A 14,009-nucleotide genomic window follows, 5' to 3' on the forward strand; every position below is an offset into this window, starting at 1 on the left:
GATGTCTTATAGCCTTCCACTAAAGCATTTGATACTAGCTACTGTTGGAGAAAAGATTTTAGATTAAATGTACCACCAGATTTTGTTTTTAAAGAAAAGAAGGACAGAGTATAAATAGTTTTTGGTTGCTTCAGAAACTGAAACCCTTGCTTTTGCTTTATATGAGGTATCACTAGATACAGAGGGGCATGGGAGGGTGTGAAAAACTATTGCCATTACATGGCATCCCTCCTTTAGCAGCATTAACCAAAATGAAAGCAAACAACCTCTCTCCCCAAACCCTATGCAATACAGTCTCGTGTTTTAAATGACAATCAGACTGAGTGAGTGGCCCTCTAATGGGATCTCTTTCAGGGCAAGCACAAGTAACCTTAGACCTGGGACCAGTTTCTCAAGATATAGCTTTTTAATACCGAGCAGATATCAGCAGAGAGAACAGCCATCTCCTCCTTCACCTAGTTACAAACACTGAAATATATATTGTCTTGCTTCAGGATACATGCAGCTTCCAGTTCGTCATCATAAGCAGTATGGCCCTGAGCAGAGACAGAATTTATAGTTGAGGATGCTGATATCTATGGATATAAAAAGAACATCTGCGAAGCTGCAGGACTCCAACAGGAACTGCAGCGACAAAAGCAGCAGCGTGTCAGGCTGCCGCTCACAGGAGCCAGCGTCCAAGCCCAGGCAGTTCCTCTGGTGTGGCTGTTCCAGCCCAGCCCTGCCCACTGCAGCAGGCACTAGGTTAACCTGTCCCTCATTATACTAGTGTGTGTAAACACACTGAATGCTCTTGAGCAGGAGTCTCTTCCATGCAGTGGTTTGCGTCACCCACAGAGCTCTAGACATCTGATCCAAATTACTTTGCAGAATGGTAGGCAACGAAAGTGAAGAAACCTATGCTGGTTAACATCGACAACCCTCACTCAGTTAACTGGCCATTCGTGGCTCTGCCCACCTTTCTAGGACCTTCCATCTACAGTGGTGACTTCAATTCCCATCATATCAATCATACAAACAATGCCAATGGACAGAGATTAATGGAGTGGACTTCATTCGCTGACCTCCAACTCCTTTACAAATGCCAAGTTTTAACAGTAGCAGATGGGTAACAGGCTCATCATCCAACAGTGCCTTTTCATCTTCCAGGCAATGGTTCTAGTGGTCAAATGTGGAAGGTGCTAGAAGCTTTCCCAAAAGTCTCAGCATGGGCTCTCTTTGATCATCAAGGGCCTGTGAATATCCACAAGACATCTTAGAGCTCAACTAGACTACGAGGAACGGTTGAAAGAAGATATGAAAATTCCTATGGAATTTGCATATCTTCTTCCGATCGCACTTTTGAATGCAGAGCTTTTGAAAGTTAAAGTAATTAAGACGCAGCTTTTTTTCCTTCGTCGAAAAGCTGCTCTGCCTCAAAAAAGGAGGTTTACGCTGCTTTTCGACAAGGGGGGACGGATTAGCCGAAAAAGCTGCGTCTTAATTACTTTCACTTTCGAAAGCTCCGTTTTTGAAAGTGCGATCAAAAATGCTGAATTTGCATATCTTCTTTTGACCATTTCCTGTAGTCTAGATGAGCCCTTATAGAAGTTCCAGCGGGAGAGCTTTCAAGTGGAACTAGAGATGTCTGACAGTGAACTGGCCAAGCTGCACTTCACATGTCCAAGAGATATTAAACAACTCCTACCAAATTTTCTGCAGATTAGTTCAGGCAGCTGCAAAGAAACGAATACCTAGAGCCCTGGTTTTAAGTTGACGACTTGAGATTTTTTTTCTAGTTTCTTCAAAATACTGTTGATACAATAAGAATTCCTCTCACTTGTTGAGTGTCCTGCTTCCAGCTATGAGACTAGAAGAATAAGAAAGAGAGAGACAAGGCGTGAGGAGCATGGCATCTCCCTATGTATGAAGAGCGTGGTGGAGGAAGGGAGCAGGCTCTTTCTAGCCTGCTGGTCTCTTAGGGTACGTCTAGACTACATGTCTCTGGCGACAGAGGCATGTAGATTAGACTACCCGGCATAGGAAAATGAAGCGGCGATTTAAATAATCGCCGCTTCATTTAAATTTACATGGCTGCCACGCTGAGCCGATCAGCTGTTTGTCGGCTCAGCGCGGTAGTCTGGACGCACGGGGGTCGACATCAAAGGCATTTGTCGACCTCCCAGGTATGCCTCATCCCAGGAGGCATACCTGGGAGGTCGACAAATACCTTTGATGTCAAACGTGGAACGTCCAGACTACCACGCTGAGCCGACAAACAGCTGATCGGCTCAGCGCGGCAGCCATGTAAGTTTAAATGAAGTGGCGATTATTTAAATCGCCGCTTCATTTTCCTATGCCGGGTAGTCTAATCTACATGCCTCTGTCACCAGAGGCATGTAGTCTAGACGTACCCTTATAGGCTGAGGCACAGGCTCAAGAGTATGGATGTCAAGGATCACACCAGGACCAGAGGAGCCTGCAGCTTGTGAGTGATTCTGAGGTTAGAATCATAGGCTTAGAAGAGACCTCAGGAGGTCATCGAGTCCAGCCCCCTGCCCAAAGCAAGACCATCCCCAAGTAAATCATCCGAGCCAGGGCTTTGTCAGGGTTCTTAGATTGCATTCTGATGGAGCTACTGACTTGTAGAATGTCCTTGGCAAGGTCTCCTCACAAGGCAGGGAGCACTCAGACATCCTGGCCAGGACCCTACAAATCCATGGACATACTGTCTTTTAGGAAAAAAAGGCTGGGGGGGGGGGGGGGGGGAAACAGCATATGGGATACAACTCTCTCAAAAGGCATTGGGAGCGGGGGGGGGGGAGGACTTTGAGAACCTCTGCTCTGGAAGCTAATCGTTGCTCCTGTGCAGTCAAAATCAATTAAGCTCTACCAGAAATTCAAATCTGCTGTTATTAAGAGCAAGGAACTCATGCAGGCTCAAACTAGGCATGATTGATGGAGAGAGATAGTCACAAAGACAGACTTTACTCATTCTACACACACACAAAAAAGTTGCAGACCATCAAAAGACTTTCTGGGAATTCCAGCCTCAGCAAAACAAGAGTTTCCAGTCACCATGAACATTACACCCAACTAGTGCCTAATAGTCATATGCAGAACTTGGGTAAAGTCTTTCAGCTGTGTGAACAAAACTGAGATTAGAGAGAAGTGGGTGGTGCCAAATGTGGATTCAAAATCAATGGTTCCTTTTTCAGACAAAGATCTGAACTAGGCCATAAACCTTATGAAAACAGGAAAGGCTCCAGGCTTAGGTTATAAATAATTCCTGGCCTCTGAGGATAGAACAGGAAGCAATGGGCTTAAACTGCAACAAGGGAGGTTTAGCTTGGACATTAGGAAAAAAATCCTGTCAGGGTGATTAAACACTGGAATAAATTGCCTATGGTGGTTGTGGAATCGCCATCCTCTGGAGATATTTAAGAGAAGGTTAGATAAATGTTTATCAGGGATGGTCTAGACAGTACTGGGTCCTGCCATGAGGGTAGGGGACTGGACTTCACCTTTCGAGGTCCCTTCCAATCCTAGCATTCTATGATAAGGCGTTTCTACTTCACGTAGGACCAGAAAGTTGGTTGCTTTGGTTCTTCAACCAATGTCTCCAAGATAACCACATCCCATAAATTAGATGCAGGACAAAGTTCATAGACATTCTGAAACAAATAAAATCACTAGAAGATCACAAGAGCTACTGACCCACCTATCTCCTTTGCATCACACACAAGCTCTGGAGAGGCTGATTCTGATGCATATCAATAAGGCTAATGAATCACAACTGCCCTTGGTTCAGGCTATTTCAACCAAGATCAAGTCATTTGCCTAACACAAGACATTGAAGATGCAGTCAACAAGGTCAAGAACGTTGGCACCATTCTGGTTGATAAGTCACCCCCTTAGGATACTGTTGACACACAAGTTGAAGACTATTTCTTGCAGTCTCATGATGTCATTTCCTTAATGAACTACAACATCAAAATGGTGTGTCACACCCTTCTGTCTGAACAGCCATCTGACCATCCAACACATTCAGGCTGTGTTGAGAATGTTCACTCCCTTTCCAGCCAGATGACACTTACTCAGGAGCAAAACAATAACATATTGGTCCTATTTAGAATACTTCCACACTTCCCTGATCCTGAAGCTAGCTGGAACATCCTGGGGCAAGTGTTTTACTAACCTCAATCCTAGTACTGGTATTTGCTCCAATGGAGTATTGTGGAACAGTAGTTGGCATATGTGTCTTGATCTGGAATTGAATATAGCCACCCATGTCTTCGCCACATATTTTTTTAAATATCGAATTTATGCAGGCTGACGCATACTTCCTCAGACTTTTGATGAGATACTGTTACCTTCAAAGCTGCATGACGGGCTATAACAAAATAGCTTGCTGTACACAAGGCTAACAGTGGGGTAAATAAAATACACACTTCCTAAAAGATTTGCCTGCCTACAAAAGGAAACACCTACATTTGCACTTCCCACTGACTTGCCATGACTGAATTTGAAACATCCTGCGACAGACATTCATATCCAGTGCTACAGGCCTAGTACAGATCATGGATGAACAACAGAACATCAGGGCCAACAGCTATGCCTTTGCAGAGTGGCAGCAACTTTGGGATAGAGAGACAAGTATGCTGATGAATTTGAGAATGCCTAACTCACATCACCTGTTTGCAATCTGGAAAGCAGATCCTGGACCAGACTGGTGATGGGAACGGCAGGAGTGACAGCCCCAACACAGAAGTCTGGGTTGGCCCCATTTTGCCCAACATGACTGTGGAACAGTGCTGCAGACAGCCAAACAATTAGAAGTATACAGTCAGAAGACTGCAACATGTTCTGACCCTGGATGATCAGCAGCTAAATGGCTGAACATTCTAGATATCAACTTGTGCCACATGAAAAGAGGTTATATGCATACTGCTACAGTGCACCTATGCCACTGTTTAGGAACAATTTTAACCCTTTTGTGAGAAAACATAATAAAAAACTTATGAGAAGGTACAGAAATTGGACTTTCACTAAAAGTTTTTTTTCTTAACAGAACTTGCATAATTTACAATATTGCTACCACAAATATTAAGTGAAATAGTTTAATTATATCTAGTGGTGGGTTGGAGAAGTGTGACTGGAACCCCAAATAACCTACTGTCTAATGCTTCATTCAAAAAAGCTTATTCAACAAAATAAATGTTTTCTGAATCAAAAGCAACATGGAACCCACCCATAATATTTTCAAATCAGAGTACTCATTTGCTTCCAAATATAAGATTATACATTCTGTCCTACGGATTTCTGACTTTGTTTCCCATCTATATTTCTGAGTGCATTTGTGCTGCCAATGATGATCCAGGTTTTCATTAAAAAAAGATTTATATATTGTTAGCTTAAGGTTGTGTTATATGTAAAACATGGACAGCTATTACACTCCATCCAAATGATATCTTCATTATATGAGTGCAAACAACAGAAGGACTGATTACAATTTACAATATTTATTTTGGGTTACATGTGTTCCTGTGATGACAGCCAGTTTTAATGCTACGCCATCCCTTGCATTCTACCTATTATTCCCTTGGTTCTGAGTAGCAGATTACTGAAATATAGAAAAAAGTGTGGTTTGAGTGCTTAGGAGAGCACAAGTCTCCTAGTTCAATACCTGTTCCTGCTCACAAAAGATGGGCAAATATGCAAAATTGAGGAATGGCTGGTTAATCATCAAGCAATCTTTAAAAAAATTTTAAAAAAGCAATACACTATAATGCCTAGGCACCAGGGTTCTATTTCAGTGACTCAACTCCAAGTGATAGAAATGTAGCCGTGTTAGTCTGGGGTAGCTGAAGCAAAATGCAGGACAATGTAGCACTTTAAAGACTAACAAGATGGTTTATTAGATGATGAGCTTTCGTGGGCCCATGAAAGCTCATCATCTAATAAACCATCTTGTTAGTCTTTAAAGTGCTACATTGTCCTGCATTTTGCTTCAACTCCAAGTGTTCTTAATTTTACTGTTTTGTCTTATTCTGACCCAGCACTAAAACTTACTTACTTTCATGTCATCAATCAGCCTCCCATATTATATACATATAGCAGGTGGGATGTGGGAGTGAGGGGTATTTACAAAACCAGTTTTTCAAGAATGTACTGTTAACTATAATCATGAGACTACCACAGTTCATGATGCTTACACATAAAAAATTAAACCAAGGTACAATTTATCACCTTTTACAATCCACTTGCAGGATTTTATAAATAGAATTCCATGACTGTAGTGATTTGGGAACAAGTTTTGCATTTTTATTATCTATAATTATTATCTATAATACTTACTTCTTTTTTATTACTATTGTTTAAAATGAGAATAAAAATATAATTGAGGTTTTAAGACTTCTCAAATTAGGAACAATCAAAAGATTGTTTTGACCTTACAACCATAATGATATTTTAATTTCACATTTAATACAAATGACATTTAGTGAGAGATTTTACTGTAGATGTCAGTATATTGGATGTATTTTGACTTATTTTTACATATAGTTTTCCTTTTAATTATATGTTTTCAAATCAGTTAAAGAAAAGCATGTAAAATTAATTCCTGAGTTAAACAGACAAAAGGTAGTATCTTTTATTGGACCAACTTCCACTAGTCAGAGAGAAGCACAAGACTTGAGATACTCAATATTTAAAACTAAAAACTAAAGCCACATATAGTTTTATAATAGAAAAATTCTGCATGACAGTGGATTCATAAGTCAAATTATTCATCTCCTTTTGACAAGCTTAGCATTTTTCTCTGGGATGCCATTTTGCTAAATTAAGCAATATATTAATCTTCTTTATTGTTCTGCAACATTTTTCACATTTGATACACTGAACAATAAGTTACTCACTTTGTGCAGTAACGACGGCTTAAGAAGTGCATCTTTGTGGGTGCTCTTCTGTTGGTGTAGGGCTTGTCCCCGCGTCAGACATTGGAGGCTTTTTCAAGCAGTATCTAGGTCGGGCTGTGCATGCGCAGCAGGGGCACTTGCCGTTCACGCCTTTGGAGTTCGCGCTCGCAGCCCCACTCCCCTCAGTTTCTTCGTGCATGCCCTCTTGCATTGAATAGATCTGAAGGAGAGGGGAGGAAGAGTGGATCGTGGAGCACCCATGGCAACACGCATCTCGGAGAAATACCGTTACTGCACAAGGTAACTTCCCTTTCTTCTTCGAGTGATGTCCCCATGGGTGCTCTACTGTTGGTGACTATGCAGCAGTACCCAAAGACTGGAAAGTGGGCTTCGGATTAAGTGTTATGCACAGATGAAAGAACTGCATGAGCTACTGTGGAGCTTGAGTCTACTTGTAAGGGAATCATATAATGCTTCATGAAGGTGTAGTTGGATTACCATGTGGCTGCCACACATATGTCCTTGAGAGAGAGAGCCTTCAAAAAGGCTATTGAGTGGCTACTGCCTGTATAGAGTGCGCCCTGGGGAACGAAGAAAGCATTCTGCGTTGGAGCGAGTAACATTGGATGATACATAATGTTATTTGTTTGGATATATGCTGTGATGATAGTGGCATTTCCCAGAAACGTTCTGCAAGTGATAAAAACTGAGTCTGTGACTTGCGGAAAGGCCATGTAAAGTCAATATAAAACAATAGCTCTCTCCGGACTTCCAAGGTGTGTAACACCGCCTCCTCTTGGGAAGCGTGGGGCTTTGAGTAGAACATAGGTAGAACGATGGGCTCATTAATGTGAAATTCTGAGAAGACTTTAGGCAGAAAACTGGGGAGAGGCTGGAGGAACACTTTGTCCTTATGGAGTATTGTGTGAGAAGGAGCTGCTGTGAGGGCTGCGATCTCACTAACTCATCTCGCAGACATGACTGCCACTAAAAAACACTGTCCTCACTGTTAATAGTGAGAATGAGCCTCTGGCCACATGCTCTAATGGTGGTCTAATTAATGAATTGAGCACCAACTCTAGGTTCTAAGAGGGAGTCACGGGTTTACATGGAGTTATTAGGTTGTGTAGCCCTTAAATACATCACTTAGAAATAGGATGTGTGAATAACGAAAAGCCATCAATTGAAGGGTGAAAGGCTGTCAGTGAGGCAAGATGTACTCTAAGGGAGGCGAGTGATTGATCCTGTTGTTTGAGGTGGATTATGTAATCAAGATCTGTATGTAGTGAGGTGGTAGTTGGTTGACTTCCCATGTTGTGGGCCCTGATCTTTCTGATGACCCTCGTAATGAAAGGTATTGGAGGAAATGCATAGGAGAGGGGAGCTTCCCATGTAACTAATAAAACATCTCCTAGTGAGCCCAGACCTGCTCCCATTCTAGAGCAGTACTGGGAGCACTATGTATTCCAGTAAGTTGTGAAGAGATCTACTGTCAGGAACCCCCAGCGATGGAATATGGTTTGTATGACACTTTTGTGGATTTCCCACTTGTGGTCTGTTCTGAAATGGTGGCTTAGAGCATCCGTAGTTGTACGATAGTTTCCCAGAAGATACAATGCAACTAGGTTGATGATGTTGTTGATACACCAGCTCCATAGGCATATAGCCTCTGCATAGAGGGAAGGAAAGCAGACACCACCCTAATGATTGATATAGGACTCGATATTGAAAGCGATCAGAAGCCATGGTAAAATGGAGAAATCATATGTTCGCTGGGTGAATGGTGATCTGGAAAAAATCATCTTCCAGGTCAAGGACTACAAATCAGTCTCTTTCCTCTAGCGAAAGGATAATGGACACGAGCGTGATCATTCTGAATAGTTGTTTGTGGAGGTACTTGTTTAGATGTCAAAAAATCGAGGATAGGTCTCCAACAACCTGTTCTTTTTTCTGTGAGAAAATAATTTGAGTAGAATCTCCTGCCCTGATGTTGATCTGGCACCCTTTCTATGGCTCCTTTGTGGAGAAGATGTTTTACCTCCTGTCGTAGGAGTATTTCTTGAGAAGGGACCCTGAAGAGGGACAGCGTGCATGGGGAGATTGGGGGAATTGAAGTAAGGGTGATACAGTATCCACATTTGATTATCTCTAGGACTCAATGATCTGTGGTGATTCCTGCCCATTGATTGTGAAAGGGGTACAGGCAGTGGTGAAAAGTCACATGATTTTGAGGCACTAATGGAATGGAGAGGTCCTGCAGGCCCTCCACCAGAACCTCAAACCTGCTGTCTAGAGGCTTGCTGATTGGAGGTGCAGTTATTGGTGCTCCATTGATGTTGGGTTCTTGCCCTTGATTGGATTTGTTCAAAGGCTCTTTGCTGATGCTTGGTGTAGGAGTTTCTCTTTGTCAAACGACAAGTCTTCGATCTTGGTTTGTAGCTCCTTTGGCATCCCTGCTCCTTGTAGCCAAGAAGTACATCTCATGGACTATGGAGGCAGCTTTTGCCCTTGCAGCCATATCATCAGCATCTAGTGCCATCTGGAGTGCTGTACATGAAGTGGTGTAACTCTCCTGCACTACGGATTTTAACATACGTCATTTGTCAGGTAAATGTTGCATTAGCTCAGTCAATTTAGTGTAATTGTCAAAATCATGGTTTGCAAGCAGCACAGTAGAATTGCTATCTGGAGCTGTGGAGTGGAGGAAGAGTACAACTTCCCGCCAAAAAGATCTAGTTTCTTGTGTTCATTATTGTGGATGGAAGACCTGTATTGAGGATTTTTGGATCACTGGTTTGCTGCATCTCCTACCAAAGAATTTGGTTGTGGATGCAAGAATAGAAAACCATGCCCTTCGAGGGTATGAAATACTTTCTATCAGCCTGCTTGTTGGTAAGCAGGGTTGAGGCCGGTGTCTGCCACACCTCATCTGCTGCCTCCATCCATAAAAGTTTTGTCAAATGGAAGTGCAATCTTTGATTTTGGCTGATGATTATAGGTTCTTGAGGAGCCTCTGTTATTTCTCTTAACCGCAGACAGGGTAACCTCCTGACTGACAGCGACCCTTTTAAAAAGCTCTTGAAATTATTTGAGGTCATCGGTAGGAGAGGTATCATCTGGAATGACCGCCTCATCGGGAGAGGATGAGGACTTGTCTGTTGGTGAGACACCCCGAGGGTCCTGGTCAGGCTTCTCACTAATCTGTCCCTCCTCAGTGTCTAGGTCTTCTGTGAGTGGAGAAGGACTATGAAAACGGGATAGGCATGCTGATCTGTGAGCATAAGTTGACGGTGCCATGGATCAGATGAAGCACAATGACGGCATAGGGACCACCTTGATGGCTGGTGAGGGTGATAAGACCATTCAGAGTACTATGGAGGATGATGCTGGTATCACGGTTGGTGTCTATCATAGGGTGTATTTGTTCTGATTGGAGAGGGGTGTCAAGAGGAGAACATGCTCCTGCAGTCATCATCATAATCAGAGTAGTGTGAGAGCACCAATGATCTCGGGAAGTGTGGGCAATCAGTCTCTAGCTGGTGATGGTGACTCCAACCATTGTGTATGGGTTTCATCCCTTGGTGACCTAGAATGTGGTGCCACAGTCAGCACCGTTTCTTCGACATGGCGCCTGTGTGTCAAGCAGCACGAGGAAATCGGCAGGCTTTTTCGGTGCCAATGAGCAGGGTGCCGACGGAGGAGGCATCAGTGACATTGGTGACAGTTCTGGGCTTAGTGATCGAGGCAAGAGTCTGGTGGATTTCGCCCTTTCTTTTGTCAGTGCTGGGGTCTTGCTCGGTTCCCGCGGTGCTGGTGGTGCTGGAGTCTTAACTGGTTTATGGGCCTCCAGTGGCTTCGGTGCCGTTGCCATCAGTGCCAGAGTTTGTGAGGTTCATGGTTTCGGTTCCGTGACCATGTGATGTACTTGCCAGGATTATCTCCTGTGCTAGCTTTAGGAGGTAGGGAACGGGCTGGAGAGATCTTCCTTTTTGCATACAGTTTAGGCAAAGGGGAGCCTACCCATTTCCTTTGCTTGCTAGGGGCCTTTTGCTGAGTATTTCCTTCTTTGGGTGCTTAAGGCTTAAGAGCCTTATCGAAAAGGACCATTCTCAATCTCAGCTCCCAATCCTTTCACGCCCTGGCTGAGAGGCTGCTGCAGTGCATGCATTTCCGAGGGCGGTGTGCCTCACCAAGCACTTAATGCAAGACCCGTGGCCATCCAAAGCAGGCATTGGGTTGTGAAACTTGTCGCATTTCTTTGACCAGGCTTTTTTTTTTTTTTTTTTAAGCTTTTTTTTTGGTCTTGGAGTTACCTTGCTGGTATGAGGTCTCTCTTTGTCATACAGTTTTAGGAAATTTGTACTTAATTTGAAGTCTTCTTTTTTTTCTGTGCGGGGTCGTTGTTAGGCCCTGTTAGACATGAAGTGCATCAGCGGTTTGAGGGAAAAACTATTTACATGATGAAATTAGTCCTTTCTCTCTCTCTTTTTTTTAAACCAACTAAGCGTATGAACAACTATAACAGGAATTATTACTGCCTAACTAAATAAACTCTCTTGTCATTCACAGGAATGCAAAGTGGAGGAGAGGTGTCAATCTCCATCTGTGACCGAGGGTGGTACAAAGGAACTGAGGGGAATCAGGCTGTGCATGCAAACTCCAAAGATGCATATGGCATGCGTATGCATGCACCAGATAGTGCTTGAAAAAGTATCCGATCTGTGGCACTGGGTTGAGCCTGACACCAGCAATGGAGTGCTCATGGGGACATCACTCAAGGAAGAATAAATGTTACTTTCAAATACGATACTGGGTATGATGCTTAAAATAAAATTTCATGGAAATGTCCTTAGTTATAGTAGAAGTGATTGGTATTATTCACATACACAGCTATAGCATAAGCAAACGGTAATGTCTATGCTAGTTGTGCACATTGTGCCATAAAATACATTATTTCAAAAAGTTACAAATGACAATCTCTCTCTTTTCTGTAAATTTCATAACTCAGGACAATGTATACAATATAACCAGATGTTTGCCTTTATGAGAATCATGATGATTTTTAAATGCCTTCGGGATGTATACAGAGAAGATGCAAGTGAAACATGACCACCATTTCCATTGTCTAAGTACTACACAACTATTTTGTATGTGCTCACTGCACTGCTGTTTTGAAAATGAAGTTTGATGTACCATATTGCTCTACTTATTGCTGCTTTTACAGCTCTACACTTCTCCTTCCTTCTTCCTGAGATTGCACTTTGAGCGCAGCCTCCCAAGTGATGACCAATGCTTTAATGTTCAGCTCCAACCAGCTTTGAGATGGAGCTTACCTAGAAGCTCTTTTCCTTCCTGCAGGAAAGCAGCCATTTGAAAAAAAATGTGAAAACAAGAATAGGGACTATCCTGGCCAGCCTACCTCTCTTTCCCCTTCAGAAATAAAGGAAAGAAATTCTGAACTCCAAAGCTACGAAAGAAGAAAGGAGTTTCATATGGTAAAAATGAAGAGAGTCTGATGCAAGGGATTGGATAGACTAAAGCCTCTCTCTCTTGAATATGAGAAAGTATAAAAGATTAACGCCTCCCCTCTTAGGCCAGTTGTTACTATCTTATTAGCATTCTTTTTGAGGATATGGTGAATTTTCTGTATTGTCTCCTCCTGATATTACAAGAATGCTATGGAATTCAGAAGGGACAAACTGAGAGTAAGAGAAATTTCTGCATCTATGCAACTTCACTGGCTACTACAGAGTACCCAGATGCCCAAGACAACCAGGTTCATTCACAGATTTCAAAGCCAAGAGTGGGGGTAGAGGAAGCCTCCCTTGCAGGAAGGGTTTGCTGGAAAGGAAGAAGAATGCTTTTAGTCGATTATGGTAGGAATCTTAGAATCCCACTGAAAGAACAAGTTGGCTTCCTGGCCATAGCATTTCACTTCCCCTATATACACACACAGAGAAGATAAGCTGCGTTATAGAAATGCAAAGAAACAAAGGATGACCTTGGCTTTCATGAGAACCTTCTCCATTTCCACCCAAAGAAAATCTCTTAATCCCATGGTAAACCCTCAGGCTTCTGCTGAACATCCTAATGGAGGCCTGAAAAATGTGGCCATACCTTCTAGCAAGCTTCAGTGTCAGAGACTGCCCTTGCTGCAATATCACTGATAAAAGGTAACAGCACCTCTAACAGATGGTTGACTCTACTCCCTCACATGCCAGCTTCTTGAACAGTTTATATTTCCATTTGGAGAGAGCACACACTTTTTACTACAGCTCAAAATGGTATCTGGCCACGAAGAACAGATATAAATGTTAAGATGAAGTCTGCATCCATACTCTCATTTTAGAATTTTAGATCAGAGATTAAACTGAATTTTGTATTTAGAACAATCAGAGCACCAGGGTGATATTTTCACCATGACAGTGCAATTAAGCAAATGGAGTGCTGCATTTTGTACTAGTTAGTTGTTTCAAGGTATGTGAATTCATCCCTAGACACAAGGCCTGATGCAAAGCCCATTTAAAAACACTGGGACACTCTCTACTTATTTCAGTGGGCTTTGGTTATAGATCTATTAGTGAGTTATTTGTACACGCAGCTGAGGGGGAGAGGGTATCCCAAACATATGGGATTACCATAGACATATCTACGTCTGATAGAATGCAGCGGTATTCTGCCCAGCTCTAAGTGAGCCTTTTTCAGTGTATATGTGAGTATCCAAAAGTATCAAGGAGTCCAAAAGGGGCTAAAGACTTCAAATTGATGCTACAATCAGCAGGTCTTGTAGCTATGTAGGCAAATTATCGTCTATACTAGAGTAACATCTAAAAGTCACGAAGCAAGGATGAGGGTCCCCTTATGATAAGTACTCGCCCACATATAATAAAAAGATGGCCCCTGACACAACAAGATTACAATTTAAGCATGCCAATGGAACTTCCACTCCACCAGAAGCCACTAATGAATTCTTACTTAGCCATGTCTAAACTTACCAGAAGATGGATGCTTCAGAGGCCAATCTTCTGGAGTACGATTTAGCGGGTCTAGTATAGACTTGTAAATCAAACACTGAAGGCAGCTCTCACTGGCGTCTAGTACTCCTCCTTTTGC

General features: G+C 42.6%; 1 protein-coding gene across 6 annotated transcripts in view; it reads right to left on the reverse strand.

Moving 5' to 3' along the window:
• The window catches only part of HIVEP1 (HIVEP zinc finger 1), a 165,685-nt gene that overhangs the window by 85,128 nt on the left and 66,548 nt on the right, over nucleotides 1-14,009 (reverse strand). The window lies entirely within an intron of this gene.

Source organism: Pelodiscus sinensis, chromosome 2 (genome assembly GCF_052426305.1).
Source record: "Pelodiscus sinensis isolate ZL-2025 chromosome 2, ASM5242630v1, whole genome shotgun sequence".
Taxonomy (NCBI): Eukaryota; Metazoa; Chordata; order Testudines; family Trionychidae; genus Pelodiscus; species Pelodiscus sinensis.